At 42.4% G+C, this 19093-nt stretch overlaps 1 protein-coding gene across 25 annotated transcripts in view; it reads right to left on the reverse strand.

The window, feature by feature from the left end:
- The window catches only part of ZMIZ1 (zinc finger MIZ-type containing 1), a 347690-nt gene that overhangs the window by 295274 nt on the left and 33323 nt on the right, over positions 1-19093 (reverse strand). For all 25 annotated transcript variants that reach the window (XR_007708536.1, XM_050711824.1, XM_050711811.1 and 22 more), the window contains exon 2: positions 3624-3734. The gene's annotated coding sequence lies outside the window, so the exon portion shown is untranslated. The remainder of the gene's footprint in view (positions 1-3623; positions 3735-19093) is intronic.

Here is a 19093-nt window from a genome sequence, read left to right on the forward strand (position 1 = left end):
ATTTCAGCTCTGAATTCTCTACTTGGTGTGTTTAAAACTGTCTAGGATGTGTAAAACTATCATGTTGAAGGTATAAAGTAAGCATCCAGCTTTGTGAATTTTAATTCACTAAACACATTGTAGACATACAAGCATCCTTAAAAACACTGCTGGAAATTGCTTTTCTTCTCAAGTAAGATTTTTAAGATTAAACGTTATCCATACCAGAATAAAAAAGTTAAACATGTAACTTTCATGAAGTAAAAAAAAAAATCAGAAATTTAAAGAAAACAAGATAGCACAGACTCAACTTTAATGAATTTAATTAAGTACTTAAAGACCTTAAGCAGTGGTAAAGTCCCAGTTTAAACTGGGAGAAGGTTAAGGCTTTATGAACAGGACTCTGGAAGAACCTCTTGTAAGGTGCAATACAGCTTTGATAGACACTTACTGGATTTACATTTTACTGAGTACAGTCACTGAATCCTAACCCAAAACTTCTCAAAGGATTAGGAGGGGAAAAAAATAGACTTGAAACAAATACCTTGTTGAAATGCTCTACAAAGGCACAAGAGCTATGACCTTGATTTATGTATGAAAAGAGACATACAAACAGGGTAAGTTTCCCACTGACAGGTAACTTATTACAGGCACACTGCTTAACATCCAGTATCACCCACCTGAAATGCTAGCCGGCAGCAGTATCACCTTTCCTTTGGAGATGGTTCAGATTGATACAAATGACAGGGCAAAAAAAGAAGGGGGGGATGACAACAGAAGTTCTTTCAAAATCAGTGCAAAATCATCATACTAGATGCATGGATAATGAACATGATTTCTGAAACAATCTGAATGGAGATATGGCTGCTCTTTCAAGGAACAAAAAATGATCAAAAACAATCTTTGCACACATTTAGTTAAAGATGGGGAAGGAAAGCTCAGCATTAAATGCGCAAACAACACCACAAGCTGCAGGCCACTAGCCAAACCTGATCTGTTGTTGCCCTGTCCCTGCCCTGCCTCTGCCCTCCTTTCTGTTCCCATTCAACACTAACCAGGGCAGGGGCCTCCCCGTCCCCCACCTTTCCTGACCCTGCTCTAGTCTCACACACGGGCAAGAATTTCCTTTAGCTTTGGTTCTCAAATTTCAGTATCACACCCAGCCTTTCCTCCCAAAGCTTTTCACCCCAAGGAATACAGACTGCACGATGGCATTTGATAATACAGACTCTTGCTTAAATACCATGCATTTGAAGACAGTTAAAGGACATTTTACAAAGGTACGGGGCAAAGGGACTTAAAAACACATTTCCTAGGCATGTGAGCTGGTGCTGCAGCAGCTGGAAAGGGCCACTACCAGCCAGCATGGGGACTGTCTCCCTCTTCTCACTAACACAGAAAGGAACACATGCAGACAAGGTGTTTGCGCTGGAGCCGTTCCCAAATGACAACTTTGGAGGGATGATCTGCCTGACATTGCAACTCAGGAAGCACATGCAGGGGAAGGAGGAGGACAGCAGCAAGCAAGGAATCTCCTCCAGATTTCCAGTGCTGTCTAAGAAGAACAAACAGATGTCTCAGACATACAGAAATGACCAAGGGTCGACTGAGGGGTTGTGCACAGCCCAACAGAAGAACTTGCCTCTGCTGCAAATCACTGCGTGAGACGCGTGCTGGTGGGAGGCAGCAGCAACAGCTGATGTCCACAATCCCACAAAACAGCTTGCAGAGTTTTTGCATGCCTCAGCCCCAAAGCCAGGGAGTTTGAAGGCATTCAGAAACCATACAAAAACTCGGCTGGAGCTATGAATCTTAACAACAGCTTTCCTTCACACCTGCAGCTCAGCCAAGGCTCCCACGTCTCGGTGTGCCCCAAGACTCTGTGTTTCAAAGGAATTTTAGAGCCCTTGACTTGTCTGGGGGAAAACAGGTCCAACAGCTACAAGGCAGCTTTTGTGGGCTCGTCCTCCCAACACACCGCAGTGTCAGTGGCAGAGGCAATGCCTGCCTGCAACAGCGCAGTCAGCTGCATTATTTAGTCTGGCACCAAGGAGAAAAGCTATCATCCATTTTTAAGTTAAATTCACAGAACCAGCTGGGGACCAGCGACTGCCATTTCTGAAGTGCAAGAAGAGGAGTGTAAGCAGCCTTTCCATAGTAACAAAGATTAGCAGCCTGGAGTCTGACACTCCTCCTGCATTAAAAGATAGGAGACAAAGCGATAGACAGGTAATTACATAGACAGGGCCCTAGGGAAATTGCAAACTCCTCGAGAACCCTTTAGCTGGTCTGTATGTTTCTCCTTGTCTCCATTTCCACTGAAGGTCTCAAAGAAACATTTGCCCATTAGGTCATTAGCTTTATTGCAGAAGGTAGCCAGGCAGCTGGTAACAGCCGTTCAATAAAGACTTAGCTTGCCTCTGCACCATCACGAATGAGATGGAGAATGAGAAAGAACATCCCAAGGCACATTACCTGTCTGCAGCTTATCCTTGATAAGTTAGTGTACTTAGTCAGTCTGAGGGGTCTGACAAATGAACTCTGACAAATCTCACTGGTGCAATTTAAGACATTATTGCATTGCAATGTCTCCCCAAACCCTTCACAAAGGTTAGCACCACAGAACAAATCTAGAAGAAAAACATACATCATGCATTGGCTTCCCGAATTCAGAACCTTGCAAGTTTGCATAAACTCCTTCTCAGTGCTAGGCTAAGACATCAAATTGAACTGCAAAGGCTGAGGTCTAAACAGAAGACACTGCCTCCACTACAAGAAGCATTTGCCTCGATCACAGAGTCAGAATGTCATCTCAAAGTACTGCAGCTACCTCCTAAAGAAATACAAATCTAAACGCTGAGTTTCAGTATTAAAATATACATGCAATTTGTCCAGCAGCTTACTTTAGTCTACTCAAGCATCCCATTATGCTCTATGAATTACAGCGCACATACACCCTTGCAAATTTTATGTCTGGAAATGGAAAGACTGACGTGGATTGCATCATAAGATGTAACTGCAAAATGTAATTGCTTGGAGATATTACAAAAAAGGTACTTGATTTGAATTCTCACCCACCATATTCTGCACTTCTGCCCAAAACCTTAAGTCTGGAGAGGTAAAGAATTACCGCCTGTCCGCAATTCTTCATAAAACACCAGTCAGATATGGAGCTGGTGTTCGTTCATATCTTATCTGCCTGTGGTACAAGCAGCCATGAAACCACTGAAGACCCCAGAAAAGACAACCAAGTTAAAAAATAAGAAGAAAAACTTAATGAGATTATATTTTTTCAACTCGGCTTCTTTAGACCTAACTCAGTATCTTCTCATCTAAGCTAATATTCAAAGACTTAGTTAATCAGTCCACAGTACAAGAGTTACATTATTTATTTTTTCCCCACAAGTATTTAAAAATCTATCTCATCTTCCAATTTTTCATGAGGGACCATATCCTGCACAATGAAGCGAAGCACAAAGTGCACAAATATTTTGCTTGCATCAGACTGTTAAAAGGCAAGGGAAGAGCAACCCATGTTAACCAGGAGACTTTATGTACACAAGCCTCTTCTAACATCACCCTTCTTTGCAAGAGGAACCGAACAGGCAAGACACCTCAGTGAGCAAATAACAATTGCCTCTTACCTTTTTGAAGAGGCCGCCGCCAATTAGCACATTCCTGGAGCTTCTAATTCAGGCAACGAAAGGGGGAGGAGGGGGTTGGAGTTGTTTTCTTCCTCAGCACAACAGTATTCCCTAAAGGGGGAAACAAAACAGAAAAAATAAGTATCTGTCGATAAGTATTAGTTGTGTTCTTTTTAAGATGCTGCAGATTACAACTACTTCAATGAGCTACCGTGCCTCTCCTTCCCCAGCCCCAAAATATCAGCTCAAGCTGTTCCGTCTCCTATCATCAACTCAAGTAAGGAATATGAAGGCTGAGTCACCTACTACTAAGAAAAACGAAGATGGATTCACCCCAGATTGGGATAAAGTCCCATAATCAGGATGAGATAAAGTCCCAACCAAAAATATTTTTGAGCATTCAGTAGTAGAGAAGAGAGAAGTAAACATGCTTCAGCCACACTCATACCCATTTGTGTAGTAAGTTAAATGAACCACTTTTACTATCAAAATAGTTGGCAAAAGGCAAATTCCAACTTGTATCCTGAACATATAGGCATACACTGACATTCAAGTGTTTATGTACTCTGCACTGCAAGGATCGTATCTGGAATTACGAGGCATGTGCAACCAGTCATAACTTCTATTTCTTTTGCTTGATATAACTATTCTTCTTTTTAAAACAACCTATTTTCTTTAGACAACTTACTCCAGCTACATTGAATCTTTCAATAAATAAGAGAAAAAACGAAATACCAGAATGAAGGGAAAGGGAACCAAAAAGCATTCTTGTGAATAAAAACGCCGTTTAGAAGACATTTTTTCTCCTGCCTCACTGCCATAAAACCATAATCCGTCACCTCAGACTCTCTCTTTGCCCCATTCTGACCAGGAATTTAAGGAAACTTACCGAAATCCAGATTTAATGGGCCCCTCCCTACCTCCAGTACCTGCTTCTGATGAAAGGCAGGAAAACCAAGTGGAAAATTAGTTTGAAGGGTGCATGCAAGCCATTAACGTATTTGAGGAAATGGCAATCCACTCAAGGTTCTCCGTGGGGAATGAGCACAGGGAAACACATCCAGTCTGTTCTCCATCACATTTTGTTAGCTCAGATTCACACAGAAAGCACTGCCCTTTTTCTGTCCCATGGAAAATCCAAATGCAAGACCTCAAAACATGGAAAGAAGCCTACGATAGACTTCTGCACACACCTCCATCACACACATACAAGACAATTATCCTGCCTGCCAAGAGTGCAGAATGGCATGGGGGATCCTAGTCTCCCAGAAGAGATTCTGTAGGTACAAGGAGTTCCAACAGATACAGAACACAGCAGACCAGGCAGCACTTCTATAAAAACATCTCCCTCCAGGCCGACCACGTCTGTCCGATTCCAAATGGCCACAGTTCCTGCATTTCTCTCGAGGACAAAAGCTCCGCTCTTCCCTCCTCCTGTCAGCAAGACTTAAAGCTGCAAGACTAATTCTGTCCAGATTCCCCTCTAGATAGGCAATGATTTGAAGAATTCATGAAGTAACAGTGGCAGCGTAAATAAACAATGAAAAACTAAATAAGGATCACAAAAAAGGGAAAACATGCACTAAGGAGAGAAAGAACAAGATTAGTGACTCAAAACCTCCTCTACCTTGTTACGCTCACCATAAATAGGTCATGCAATATCTGACTATGCAGAAGAAGGGAATCCAAGACAAAGTCGACCTGTTCAAGACTCTGCCTCCCCAGCCTGTTCCCTGCAGGCGAACCTTCCTTCCCACACTGGTTTATTCCACTTGCCTGACGTCCTATGTCCCCTTGGCATTCCCACCTGCCGTCAGACTCCAGTCCCCTTTGCACTAATTGATGCAAAGCAACTTAAGCCAACACTGGGAGTACTCATACTCTTACACTTCTTAAAAAAAGGGGACACAGTACTACAGCCCTCACTGCAGAGACAAGGCAAGGAGTGACCTTCAGCGAGTTGCTGCTGACACACAGCTGTCCTGAGGCAACCTGCTACGCTCTACCTGCTGAGCAGCTCAGTAAACACCCGGTCACTATATGTTATACCCCCCAAACACCCTCTCGTTTTGCATCCCCAAGTCTGATGCATCATTTCCCCCTTTTTTTCCCCCATTATTAAATCAGAAGAATGCTTTAGACAGCATTTTTCTCTCTGCTAAGAGAAACTCCCCACCATAAGTCAGGTAAAGTCTGCTAAGAATTGATATATTGGTTACATTTCAAGTGCTTAAAAATTTTACACTTTCATCCTCTTACTGCCAAAAGAAAAAATTTAGAGTCGATGCACAAGATTTGGAGGAAGCATATTTTTAGTCAAACATAAAATCAAGGTGGCAAAAAAGAAGGCTAAGTGCAAAAAGCTAAAGTTTATTAACAGCATCCTCAAAGACAGGAATCTGTCATAAGTACCACTTAGGGATGTAGTTTTGACTCAGACATCACTTCCCTCAAAGAAAGTGAAATTGTTCTGTTCTCAAATCCTCAGGCAATAAAAAATGAATTAAAATGAGCAGAAATAATGCATTACCTAAAAGTCAAAATCTAATTGGAGAAATCTAGTGAAATGACGTACTATACAAAAAGACTTGACTCAATTTCTGGCAGGACCAGAGATAATTTATTTGAGAAAAATGTCAAAATGTTTTGGGTCTACTGCTATGACAGGAAGGAAACAAACAGAAAACTGGGAAACATGGTATGGAAACCAACAAATCATTGACATCAACATTAGATAAGCGAGGAGGCATATGTTAAGACAAACACCCTCATATGGCGTGTGAGTCAACTTCTGCAGCAGATTCAGCCAAGTTACTTTCCTATATCAAGCGTAATAAAAATCATCCTCAATTCCCCCAGCCAGAGCTGGGTTTTCATCAAGTCTTGCACTACGCATGGCAGTTCTGGACAGTGCTCAAACTGAAGGTTCAGAACTGGACCAGCTATTCTGAAATGCAACCTCAACTTCCCTTCTTCCCAAAGGACCAGTGCCAAAGGGTTTGGAAACCCTTCTTTCCAAAGGATCAGTGCCAAATGCATTCCTCTTGGTGTATAATGGAAATACACATTTTTTTCCAGGTGTTAACTAAATCTATCCCATTTCCCACAGTTAAAAGATCCTGCATGATATTCATTAGGATCTAATCCTTATTTTAATTGATTCAGAGACATTTTAAGCTCAGAAAATAATGAGTTTTGAGAAAGTAGGTCCCCTCACTTCCAGTCTGAACCACAGAGCCAACAAAGAGCTCATCCTCTTTATGTGATGCGACAGTGACAAGGAGCTCCCTCGGCATCAGGCCTGCTCCCAGCTGGCCGGGGAACTGCCCTGTTAAAGGTAGCCTCCATCATACACAACTGACCCGGAAGGTTTTCTGATTTATTGCATCTCCTGTTATGTTTATTACCTTTATCACAACGAGAACTAGAGGAAGGAACAACATCAGAGTGTTTCTGTACATAACAACAACCCCCCAACCTCAATCCCCCCCCCACCTTTTGTTTATAACATAAGGCAAAGCAAGGTTAAAAAAGAACAGCACACGATCACCAGCTTGCACACTTCAGAGGGGCAAAAACCAGTCTTCTCAAGGTTCTTCAGTCTTCATTTTCCAAATGGCTACTTTCCTTCAGGTGAAATAAACACTTGCTCAGCTTACACTAATAGAAATAGGTCAAGTTCATATCACAATAAAATGTTTTTATAGTTGTCTGTTTTCAACCTCCTCAACAAGGCTTCATCTAATAAAGTAACTACTCCATGAATAACCATTCAGGTAGAAATAATCACAATTCCTCCTTGAAGAAAACAAACACACAAGATAAAAGCACTCCTATCCACCATGACAGAATTCTTGTCTAACCTCTGGTTGAAATGTTCCTTGGAACCAAGCCACAGGGGCCCTCACATACCTCACCACAACACCGATGGCAGCGGCAGAGGCAAGCAGGGCTCTGGGGGTGCTGCCAGGCACACAGAGCAGTGCCACAGGCTGTATGGCTTCCGGGGCCATCCTATCAGCACCCATGGGTTTTGGGTGCCCTCCCCCAGCTCTCAGGGCTGTACCCCGAGCCCTACGGTTTGGAACCAGGAACCTCGCCTCCTTGTGTGGCAGGTTCCTTCTCCAATCCATTTTCTGATATCCGTAACTGAGACAGAGATCGTATGAAAATAAAGCTGCACTTAACATCACACTTAGCTACAGCAACACAGATCAAGCTACAAAGAAAAAAAGCTCATTCAATTCAATATGAAATGAAAACATCACCGTCACTGGTATGTGTGTACACATGCACACCTGTGCCTGCATACACAGAACAGGGTAAACACTTCCACCACAAACACCTGTACTGGAGGTATTTGTGCAGGAACAAGCTTCAAATATAAACATTATTTCCGCAGAACTCTATCTGCACAAAGAGGAAGCTCGCTCTCTCTCTCTCAAGTATCTAGTACAAATAACTGAAAAAGAAGTTATCAAAATATTGTCGGAGAAGTGTAGTCAAAGCATAAAAACAGGGTAAGAAAGAATCAAAACAGATTTCACATTTTCCTTTGATTTGCCCAAGGTCTTAGTGGACTTAACAGATTTACCCATCAACCGTTGTCCACGTAGAAGACTATTCTTTATTTATATGAAATACAATTCTGAAAACATACTTTTTATTAAATTTGAGTCACTTTCATTCAAATGCCAAATATATTAAATGTCATGTTTTTATTTAGAGGTGTTTACATACTTCTTTGCAGCTTAAATATACATCTAGATATTCCTCCACTGGCTTTGTGTCATAAAAAAACTTCACAAAATGGTATTTGTGCAGATACAAAACTAAGTTTACAAAATCACTACTCATGCGTTTAGTTGACATGCTTATATCAAACCTTCACATGACTTATTTACCAGTCTTTAACTGCAATGGCCACCAATACCGAAGAAACCAGTTAAATGTTCTCTTAACCACCAGTAAAAGGTACACACACAAGTAACACACATACACACACAATAACATTTTATACCAGATATTTTATATGCAAAGCCTTGAGGACCAAACCCAGTGCACCCAAGCACAGGGGAAGACTCTCCTCTCTTGAAAAATCCGCTCCCTTCCCAGGAAATGGCAGGGGAAGGAATCACTTTGTTTTCCCCTTTCAGGCAGAAAGGAGAGGAAGCCATCTCCCTCTGGGGGCCACGCTCCTCACCCTTCTCCAGGCGACCGGAGTGGCCGCATGCTGACATGACAACCAAAATTGCCGTGCCCACGTGGGACCCGGCCCCGTGGGGCGAGGGGCAGCAAGGCCGCAGGTGCGCAGCAATGGCCCGGCCTGGCCTGCAGTGTCCCCCCGGGGCTCCGTGCCACTGCAGCCACCCTCACCCAGCTGCAGGGAGGTTGGCTCCTGCTTTGTGCAGCAAACAGGAGGAAAACAGGGTGGGCGGGGGGCACACAGGACACCAGCTGCTGAGCCCAACACGTATTTGTCTGTCCTATCCCTCAGCAAAAAGGGGATACGCTGCGCCTTGGAAATCAGTATCTTTTGAGGCTTGAATCATTTAGCCCATTAAACCCAAGCCTCTAATACGGGTGTTATTTCTTAAAAACATACAGTAAATGTATTAAATTATTGATAGTCATTAAACAGGAAAAAAAATTAAACAGCTCTCAGCTTTTATCAATCATTAATGCAGTTTCCACTTGCGTATCTCACTGGGTTGCTATCATATAGCACGGAGCAAAGAGTACAAATCCTGAAGGCATGAATTCATTTTCTCTGGATGCAGAGTAAAAATATTCTTGGCAACGGGAGAGAGGCTGAAACATGAAGCAGACGGGTTGAAAGGAGGGTTCTGTCTTTTGCAGTAAACAGGTAGCAGCAATACAAGGCAGCGACAATTTTGGGGACCGAGGCCCAACCACTTCCCCCCCACCTGATTTCGGGGCCAGCAGCAATGCCAGCAATCACCTCCCATACCCACCAGCCATTAGGGCCAATCCGCCAGTGCTCCCAAATGTGATCTCTAATGGAAATACATGGTATTGAAATAACGTGTCGGGGAAGAAAGGAGCATTGAGGTCAGTGGTAAAACACCCAGCAACTTCACAGAGACTAAGATCTCACCCCAAGCCTGCCCGCTGCTAGTGATCCAGTAAAACAGATAATGTGCAGAAAAACCCAGATGTCACCAAACTGACAGCCTCAGCCCAGAAAGTGATGGAGACTGAGATAGTCTCTTGAAGCTATTGTGAATCTTTACTGGGGCGAGTTATGACTAGACCGAATGCTTTTATCAGCTCAGAATGACTCACGCCAACACGGGGAATCCGGAGGCAGTTGCCAGTCAGTGGCACCTCGCCTGGCTGTGATGCGCTGGCTAGCTGTGTGGGGAAGTTAAATCCCGTTTTCTGTCCATTTTATGGACAGACTGAAAGCTTGTCTTACAAAGGTGCTCTCTCAACTTTCATCCCCCGCAATTTTATTGAAGTTCAGTAGTTTAAAACGCAGCAAAGAGGGAACACCACATATGATTGCAGCATGCAGGGACCTACCTGACCTACTCTGAAGCAGCTACCGTAGGCGAGCCATAGCTATATAAACATCAATGCGAAACACACAGAAACACCAGGTCTGGCTGGAGACTACTTGGCCAGTGAAACCTTAGCCCTGCAGCAGCACTGCTACCAGAACCCAAATTAATTTGTTTTAAACGACCTTGCGCCTATTGAAATGAGCTGTAATAATAGCTCTGGAGCACAGTGCCGACAGGTCAGGAGCTGAACACAATGCCCAGGAACGCTCTGGGGACTCTGCCCACACCCAGAGCCCACTCACAAATTACCAGCAGGAAACACTCGTAACCAAAGTGTTCCACTCTCCATGAGGGCACAAATTTCTTCAAAGAACATTTTTGTTCATGCAGAAAAAACTGAACATTAAAGATGAAAAAAAAGTACAGAAAGAATCTTTGTCTGCTTCCAAATCTAAGTCCTATGGAGTTTTTTTTCCTGAAAATGATTCAAGAATGCACTGAGCCGAGCAACTAGATAATGCCAAATGTTGATACTGAAGTAGCCAGGAAAAGCTGCTGTCACTGGAAAACATTTTCTAGCCTGTTTACAGTCAATTTTGTTACAAAATAAAGACATTTCCAACCATCATTAGTGCAAATCTACATGGAAAAAAAAGTTTCCTTTAGGAACAACTCTTATCTTACTACACTGAGCCCCAAGAAAGGTAATAACAGCATTTAAAATAACAATACAAAGCTATTACACATCAGTGAATTGATTTTGAGATACATCAACAAACTAAGTAATTCACAATCAATCCCAGTATGCTATTAATCCTTATCTGCATACAGAACTGGGTGAGTAACAGCTCGTATTCTTCGTGCAGCACGCAACAGCTACAAGCTTGTGCCTTGGTCCAGGAACCGCCATGAACTGTGGCGAGATGCTCACTACCCTCCCGACCAGGAGCAGTGCACAGCTGTGAGGACACGGGGAATGGAAGCTGAAAGGCACTTTGAGCAGCTCCAGGGCCGCCTGCACCAAGCCGCTGGCACAGCAGAGCAGGCAGCCGCCAGGCTAACAGCCCTCGCTCTGCCACCCCCGGGTGCATCCGCAGGCAGCCCACGGAGCTCTGGCGCTCGCTTTAGGCTCCTCTCCGTATAATGTATTGGATGGGATTACTTTTTCTTTTGACCAAAAGTAGGGATTACTTGTAATGCATCCTTCTTGTCAAGTTCTCTTTTTCCCATAAAGTACTTATCCCACTTTTTTTTTAAACCACTTAAGTCCACACCTCAAGACACTCCTTCCCCCCAAGAATGCACAATTAAAGAAGATACAACTGCTATTGAATTTTCTCTAGTCTTGAAGTACATGAGCTTTCCAGTAAGTTCTCTGGAATTTTTATTTCAACACCACGATTTGGATTTCTAGCTAAAAGATTCAGCAGGACTGCCCATGCCTCCCTGGCATTTCTCCTTCCCAACCAAAAGCAAGACTAGCATGAGAATCTATAAGCAAGGGTGCAAAACAAAATTTCTCAGATCCCTGAATGCAAATTTCAAGACCATTACAGATAAGTCTAATGGAAAGCAACTCTGAAATAATAGTTAAAGCTTTCAACTTCTCATTAGTGTTTGTAAGGGATACACTATCAGAGAAGAAAGCTGCATCTTTAGCACAGTATTAAGTTCTTAACTGAGTTATCACAGATCTAAACATGAGGCTCAACTGTTTGGCACCTATTAATTTCTGAGATGGGACCTTTCTGCATTGAATGTTTGGGTCTTCTGTGGCAGCACCTATACATTCATCCCCCCATCCCCTACCCCCTTTATTATTATTTTTTGTAAGCTGATACCATGATAAAAGTTGCTTAAAATAACAAAGCCAAACAGCTGTCAAACCACCACTAATACGACCTTTCAAACAGGTTTCCATTTCATAAATCATTTCAGTGTTCTAGTTTCACACCACCCCAGGGGAAGTTACATGCAGAACAGAAAAAAAATATTATCAATACGCAGAGATCATTTGGCAACAATACCAGCTGCTAGTAAAGACTTGTGCAGCAGCACAATGACTTCAAGGCATTGTGCTTGCAGTATGGAAGAGATGTTTAAAACCAGTGGGTTAGTTCTAGATTTGCAAAATCAGCAAGAGACAAACAGTTCTGCTTCAAGTGCCCTGTCATCTACCTCCCTAAGAGCCAGTGCACAGCAGACATGAGGAAGAGAACAGAGCGTTAGCACTAGGTACTACCTTGCTTCTTTTGCAATGTTTCAGGAAAGCAATTTCAATTATTTTCAGATTTGCTCATCTTCCCAAGTGTCTAGCAAGTTCTGAGACCTCAAAAATGGAAGGCATTAAGCAATTAGTTAAAACTTGTTCATTGACCATGCTCAAAGGCAGTGCTAGCAACATCATAATTCTTCATTTTCTACACTACAGGTATTAATCTACTTATTGTAGATACTTCGTATTATTTTGTAATAACCTACTTTTTAACTAATTCTGATGTTTTCTTTAAAGTTTAGGAAGAAATGATTAGGAATTCCCTTGTTCTGATGCCTTCTTTTCTTTGAGATAGGCTTCTCCAAATCAGTGGTCAGTGGCTGACACTTTGAACTTTAGTCTCCCAGAGTAGAAGGAAGAATCAGTGAGTCAAAATCTGCATGTATGTGTATGTATCTGTATTATTATTATCATAGCTGTATTTCCCACCTCCAGATCATTTGCTTGTCCTGAAGCTTGGAGGGTCACAAACAGCTCTCAATACGTTTCCTCTGGACACTGATCCCTGATCCAAGTGCTAATGGCTAGTTAAAAGACATTCAGCCTCTGGAATTTATCAGAAACCAAAGCAGAGGGCGAAACGACTGCCTCCAAAGGACCCTTTACAAGGACCTTTTCCTGCACAACTCTCTCGCTACTGACAGCTCTGCTATTCCTACACACCAGTATGACCTACACCTACCAGTCTAACCGCACTATGCAGATGCCTGCCACGACATGATGCAATTCATGACTTACACTGTCTACATTTTTCTCCCAAGCTTAGACGTTTTTCCCCACAGCTTCTACGTCCCATGTAAATAATTTTCTCCTCTAATCAAATGATTTGGAACAGTTCACAGATTTTAGATAGAGTAAGTTGAGTGAGAAGTACTTAATAACCGATCTTTTGAAATTATCAAATAAAACAATATTTTCACAACAATTACAGCTATAGCTAGTACGAAACACACAGCTAGGATTTCAGTAAGAGCTCAGCTAAGCATTTTTCATGAACAGTAACAGAAAATGCAGTAGGAGAAAGGGGAAACTCAGGATCAAGGACAGAAACAACCAGCAGAGCAGTCGGACCCTGAAGTGCCCACACCTAACAGGTAACCATCTTTCAGACAGGGTCCGAGTCTGTAAACAGCAGCACAGTAGGAATCGCCTGACTTCCCTGGGCTTTGTACAAGACAATTAGCAGAAACAAGGCTTACATGGCTGATCCCGCATCTCCAGTTTGGTTCATCCCTACTTTCACATGTCAGCACTAATCTCTTACAAATATCGGCCGGAGTTTATACTCTAAGAATTCCAATTAACGCAGAATAAACCCACTGCATTTCTCTGAAATTTGCAAACAAAACCCAAGGCTTTTTTCCATGGTATCACCTGCTCTGTGCTTCCCTGGGCAGCATCTTGACATACCTCTCATGCACCACACACTGCTGCCAAGCTCTTCAGATGGTGGGACAAGGACAGTCGATGATTTCACCCCCAATACCTCAGGGACCAGTTTAGAATACAAAATTAAAAGCTGCATTAACCACAGGAGCTCCATTTATACCGGACATGTATAAGGAGAAGTGAATCAGTGGTAGAGAGTTTTTCAACAAGGACATGAGGAGAATCACCTGTCAAAAGCATCTATATGTTTTAGAAAGCCAAACCTCCCTATGTCTGTATCACTAGGACATATCAAAAAGCTACCACTTGTGGCCTTTTGTTGTTACTCTATTAGCTGCATTTACAAACCATTACTCTAAAAATTTATGCACAAATATCACTTGTCAATAGAACTCGAAAAAAATAATAGAGTGCAATTTTTACCAAGGGGACTGTGAGAGAATTTTCCATCTGACTGTGGCACCTACGCAAAGCTTCTCAGCAGCTTGTTCCATGACAATGGATTTGCAAAGCAAGAACTGAGGGGATTATTTGAATCAGCATCTACTCAAGTGGCCAATTCCTTCACCAATCAATACTAATCAACAAGCTAAAACCTTGTAAGAAAAATCTGAAAGCATTTGAATCCTTCCTGCTGTAGCAAGCAAGACTGAGGCTTTATGGTCCAACACAGACACCTTGGACACTGCTGTTTTGGAAAATCAATTTTACCTAGGATTTAAAACAGACCTTAGGTTTCTTCCCAAATGCCAAAACACGAAATCCACCTTTTAAATGAGATCCTGTTAAGAAAAACAAACGCATGTGCATAAAGAGCTTAGGTCTAACATCATCTATTTGTTACTTCACACTTCAGCTGTGCAAAATAGACCTTAACATGAAGATGGGGGACAGGGATTGAAGTAGGAGTAACTCGTTTTAGAGTGAAATACAGGCCTTTCTCCCTCTCACACACACACAGAACTTGTGCATTAATAACAATGACAATCTTACTTCTTCCTTTTATTCTTATCTTTCAGGGTGAGCGCAGGGGTTCTTAAGGGAAGTGAATTGTGTTGCTCTGACTGTATACGTGGGGAAAGCGGAGTGTCAAAGCCTTCATAAAAACAAACTAAAAGCACACATCTCTTAGGTTCTTAAGGGAGGGGAACAAAAAGACTTAAGTTCGGTTTTTAAAAAAGATTTTAGTTCTGGTTTGCTTCATAAGGCCCATGTCTCCCACACACGTACTTCCTCCAGCGTCATTAAAACAGAAACCTTCGGGTGGTCAAGCAGGCCAGAGGGCCTTTAGCATCCATTAAGAGCCAGTTAAAAATGCCATTTGAAAGCTATTTTACAAGCCCTTGCTTACAACTCCTCAAAAAGCATAAAGGACACAAGCGTGCTTTCCTCTCCAGAACACGGTCACTCCAAGTCCCGCTGCAACTACTCAGTAATTCTCAGCAGAGCTGCAGCAAGCAGCCGAAGCCATACACAAGGCGTGGGGCCAGCAGGCACACCACACCGCATCACACCATCCTGAATGGGTCAGGGCAGAGCTGGGGGGGCACAGAGCATGTGGCAGGGCCACAAGGATGCAGGGTAACTGGGGCCATGCAGCCATCGGGTGGCAGGGAGCCTCATCTATGGTCACCGAGGGATAGCTCTGCTATGTAACAGGAAGCACACTGACTCCAAGCTGTCCGGACAGCCACGTTCAGAAAGCAACCGGTGCTTGGGGTTCCTAGAAAACAGTCCTAGGAGAAGGGGGATCTGTAAGCGTGGGCTATTCTGCAGCACTAAGCCTGGCAACGAGGAACAGTCGTGCAAACACAAACTGAAAACATCAGCATTCACAGAAATCCACCTTCAGATCCAGCAGAGGTTGGCACGCTAACTAGACCGGGACTTAGTATTTCAAATAAAGCATGAGAGCAATTCAGACACAAATTTAGGTAACTGTGTAAGATATATAACCAGAGAGAGAATCCTCTCTGATGACCCACGGCTCATCTGATCACATACCTGCTGCTCAGCTCTGTGCCCTGCTGGGCAAAGCACGGGAACCATGCCTAGCAGACAGGTCCTTTCTTCCACAAACCTCAAGTCTGCAGACAAATGAATACAAGTGTGCATGCACAAATATATATCTGTGTGTGTGTCTATATATACATATACATACGCGTATGTATATAAATACGTATATACACACATCTTTAAAAGCTAAAGAGGCAGCTATACTTTGTATATATTGACATGTACCTTTCATATACATTAAGGCTTGTTTATGCAGAAGAAAGCTCAACATCGCAGAAACAGCCAAGTTACAGTTTTTGCACTAGGCAAAGATAATTAAAACCTGAATATTTCATAGTGGTGAATCACACTTCCAAGTCTCCAGGGACCAGAGCAATTTCAATCGGCATAAACGAACGTTTCCCAATCTTCTGCTGCTTCTGTAATGAGTTATGTTCAAGCCCTGCCAATCACTCCTCAGCAGACGGACCCACTCTCCAGCTTTTCAGCTCCATTCACCGCTCACGAGTGCTGTGAAGGCTGTGCTTGCTTCCACATGTGCCACTGCTGTTGTCTAACAGCAACAGCGTGTCTGCACTTTGGACCTTTGGCCACAACCACCCGTGCACTTCCTCACAGCTTTCCTGACCCAGGTCTGTGCAGAGCTGGCAGAGGGAGAGGTCTCGATGCAGCAGAGCCCATTCTCCTGTCAGTTTTTATCTCCCCAAATGAACAGACAGAGTAATTTATGGATCAGCAAAGTAGGAAGAAGAACCCAAACAAAGCCATTTCAGTCCCTGTACCCACGTTTGGGCTGGCTGCCCCCTGTGCCCAAACTGCAAGCCTTTCCACGCCAGCAGCTCCGCCGAGCAGATCTCTGGAAGCCTTCTGATCTCACACACTAACACATTCCCTCCTTGATGCAAGTTTAACCTCAAGAGAGGAGAGGAAACAAGCTGCTACATACAGATTAGAGCTGATGAGCAGTAGGTAATGACTGGAGCTGTGTCAAGTTGCGGTTACAGTTCTTTATTTTTTTCTTGTTTAAGGTATGGATGGGTTCACACACTCAAGTTGCCTTTTGAGCTTACACAGTGCAAATACCTGAACTTCAACCAAAACTCACCCAAAAAACACTTGTAGGCACTTGCCTAAATGGCACAGGAATCTTCTGGCAAATGGGGGCACAATTTTGCTTGGAGGGTTCAGACAAAAACACTTTCAGATAAATAAAAGGAAGTCACATCGTAGACAACCAAATCCCATTTTTTTCTTCTAAAAATTGACACAACATTGCCAGCCTGGTGTGTGGCCATGTACTAGTTCTACACTCAAAACCGCTAAAAATTGAGCTAACAGAGCCAGGACAAGTTTTGCTGACACCTACCTTTGACTTTTAAAAATAAAGCTCTCTCGCAGGTCCTCAGCCTCGTTTTATCAAAACATTTTTACTTCTTCCTTAGATGACCTTCCTCGGTAAAAGATTAAAAGTGCTGACAAGACACCCTACTACCAGCTGACATCCTCGCTCCTGTTACCACCAGTGGATTTACATTATCAGATTGCTGTTATTTTTTGTATTTTAGCTTTGGCTGTTTCTTAAAGGCCCTAGCACAAAATCCAAGGTCCAAAGACTAAGACAAAGATCCCAAGCAGTGATAAAAGCACACAAGTGTAATGATTTAATGTACTATATCAGGTGTCGCTGCATTATGAATACAGGGATGCTGGGTCTACGTGTGTTCCAGTATGTGGGTCTTCTGGACTTAAAAAAACAAAACAAAACAAAACAAAAAAACAGGTCTTTTCACTCATTCCAGCACCAATGTTAGCCTATAAGATCATTTTTTGAGGAATTATCAGCAGTAAGTTATTAATTATCAAGTTTTGTTCATATACACAGGAAAAAAAAATACTGGAAATAACCCAGTAAAGTCAATAGCACTTTTTTTTCTCTCACCTCCCAGCACCTCAAATGCTAACAGGTGTACATTAATCCATTGGTTCTGAGGCCTCATAAGCTATCTCTACTTAAGACCCTAGCTGTGCAAACGGACAGTAAGCATTGATACGTCTCAGAAGGATCCACTCCTCCAAAATTGTTTTCAAGCCCTTAGGAGTCTCTCCCCCTCCTCCCTTTTTTTATTACTATTTTTATTTTAAAATTAGAATCCGTACAGACCATTTCCTTGACCAAGTCTTCAAGAGTTGAAACTCAGCAACACTCTGGGAGAATGCCCAAAACGCAAATAAAAAACAGAGAACTTCTATCCAACAGAGCTCTGCTGTCCATTTCTTGAACACCTAACTATCCAACAAATTACAGCCAATTAAGTTTTTGTTTACAGTGACACTCAAGTTTAAAAAAAAAACGGCATTCCTCCAAACATATTAAAATAATTAGTCCATCCACAAACACCACTGGAAATTGCCTTGGGTTTCCCCAAAGGACTTGAACTTTGTTATTTTATGTAATTATAGTAATCAAGAGATCCTAACCAGGTACTGGAAACATTAGGCTGGTTAAAATAGAGAAGACTTAAGGAATTGAGTTCTTATTCACAACTCCTAGGTTCTTCCTTTCCATTTCACGCTCAAAATACAAAAGCAGATTTTAGTCACACTTAAAGAGAAAATCAGCATTTCCGCTGTTTATTCTAAGCTGTTTCAGGCCTGAAATCCTCACGTATGCCAAAGAAAAAGCAAGGTCATAACTATCAGCATCATACTGCGAGCATCCTAAAGCCAAAGCACAGCTTCTATATGCAACCTAAAATTACAGCCATGAATCCAGAAAGGCGAGCATACCAGCCAGAAGATAACAGGACTAGCAACCCTAAAACACTATTTTTTTTTTCAAATTTACAGTTTTCAAAATGTAAGCCTGGTAATAAATAAGTACTCAGAACCTTAACCATCCTTTCCCATTGCTATTAGCTTTTCACCATCAATCTGAAACAATTTGCTTTAAAGTGAAGAAAATGTTCCTGAGGAATATATATATGTATATATGTGTGTATATACATATATATATGTAATTGAAAACATGGTTTAACACCTGATGACGCAAACAAGCTTTATTTTATTTGCAAGGAAACTCTGCTGACACTGTTGACTACACAGGCACTTAAATTTACACATCAGAGCACAAGCAAAATCCCTGCTGTACTGGAGTCAATCACATTTCTGACAATGACTTCAGTGGAACCCATATTGTAAGTGCTGGCTGCATCAGATCGATAGTTTCCAGAAACCTGATTTTTCTCTTCCTATACCACTCCTTT

This window comes from Cygnus atratus, chromosome 7, assembly GCF_013377495.2.
Source record: "Cygnus atratus isolate AKBS03 ecotype Queensland, Australia chromosome 7, CAtr_DNAZoo_HiC_assembly, whole genome shotgun sequence".
NCBI classification, from domain to species: Eukaryota; Metazoa; Chordata; class Aves; order Anseriformes; family Anatidae; genus Cygnus; species Cygnus atratus.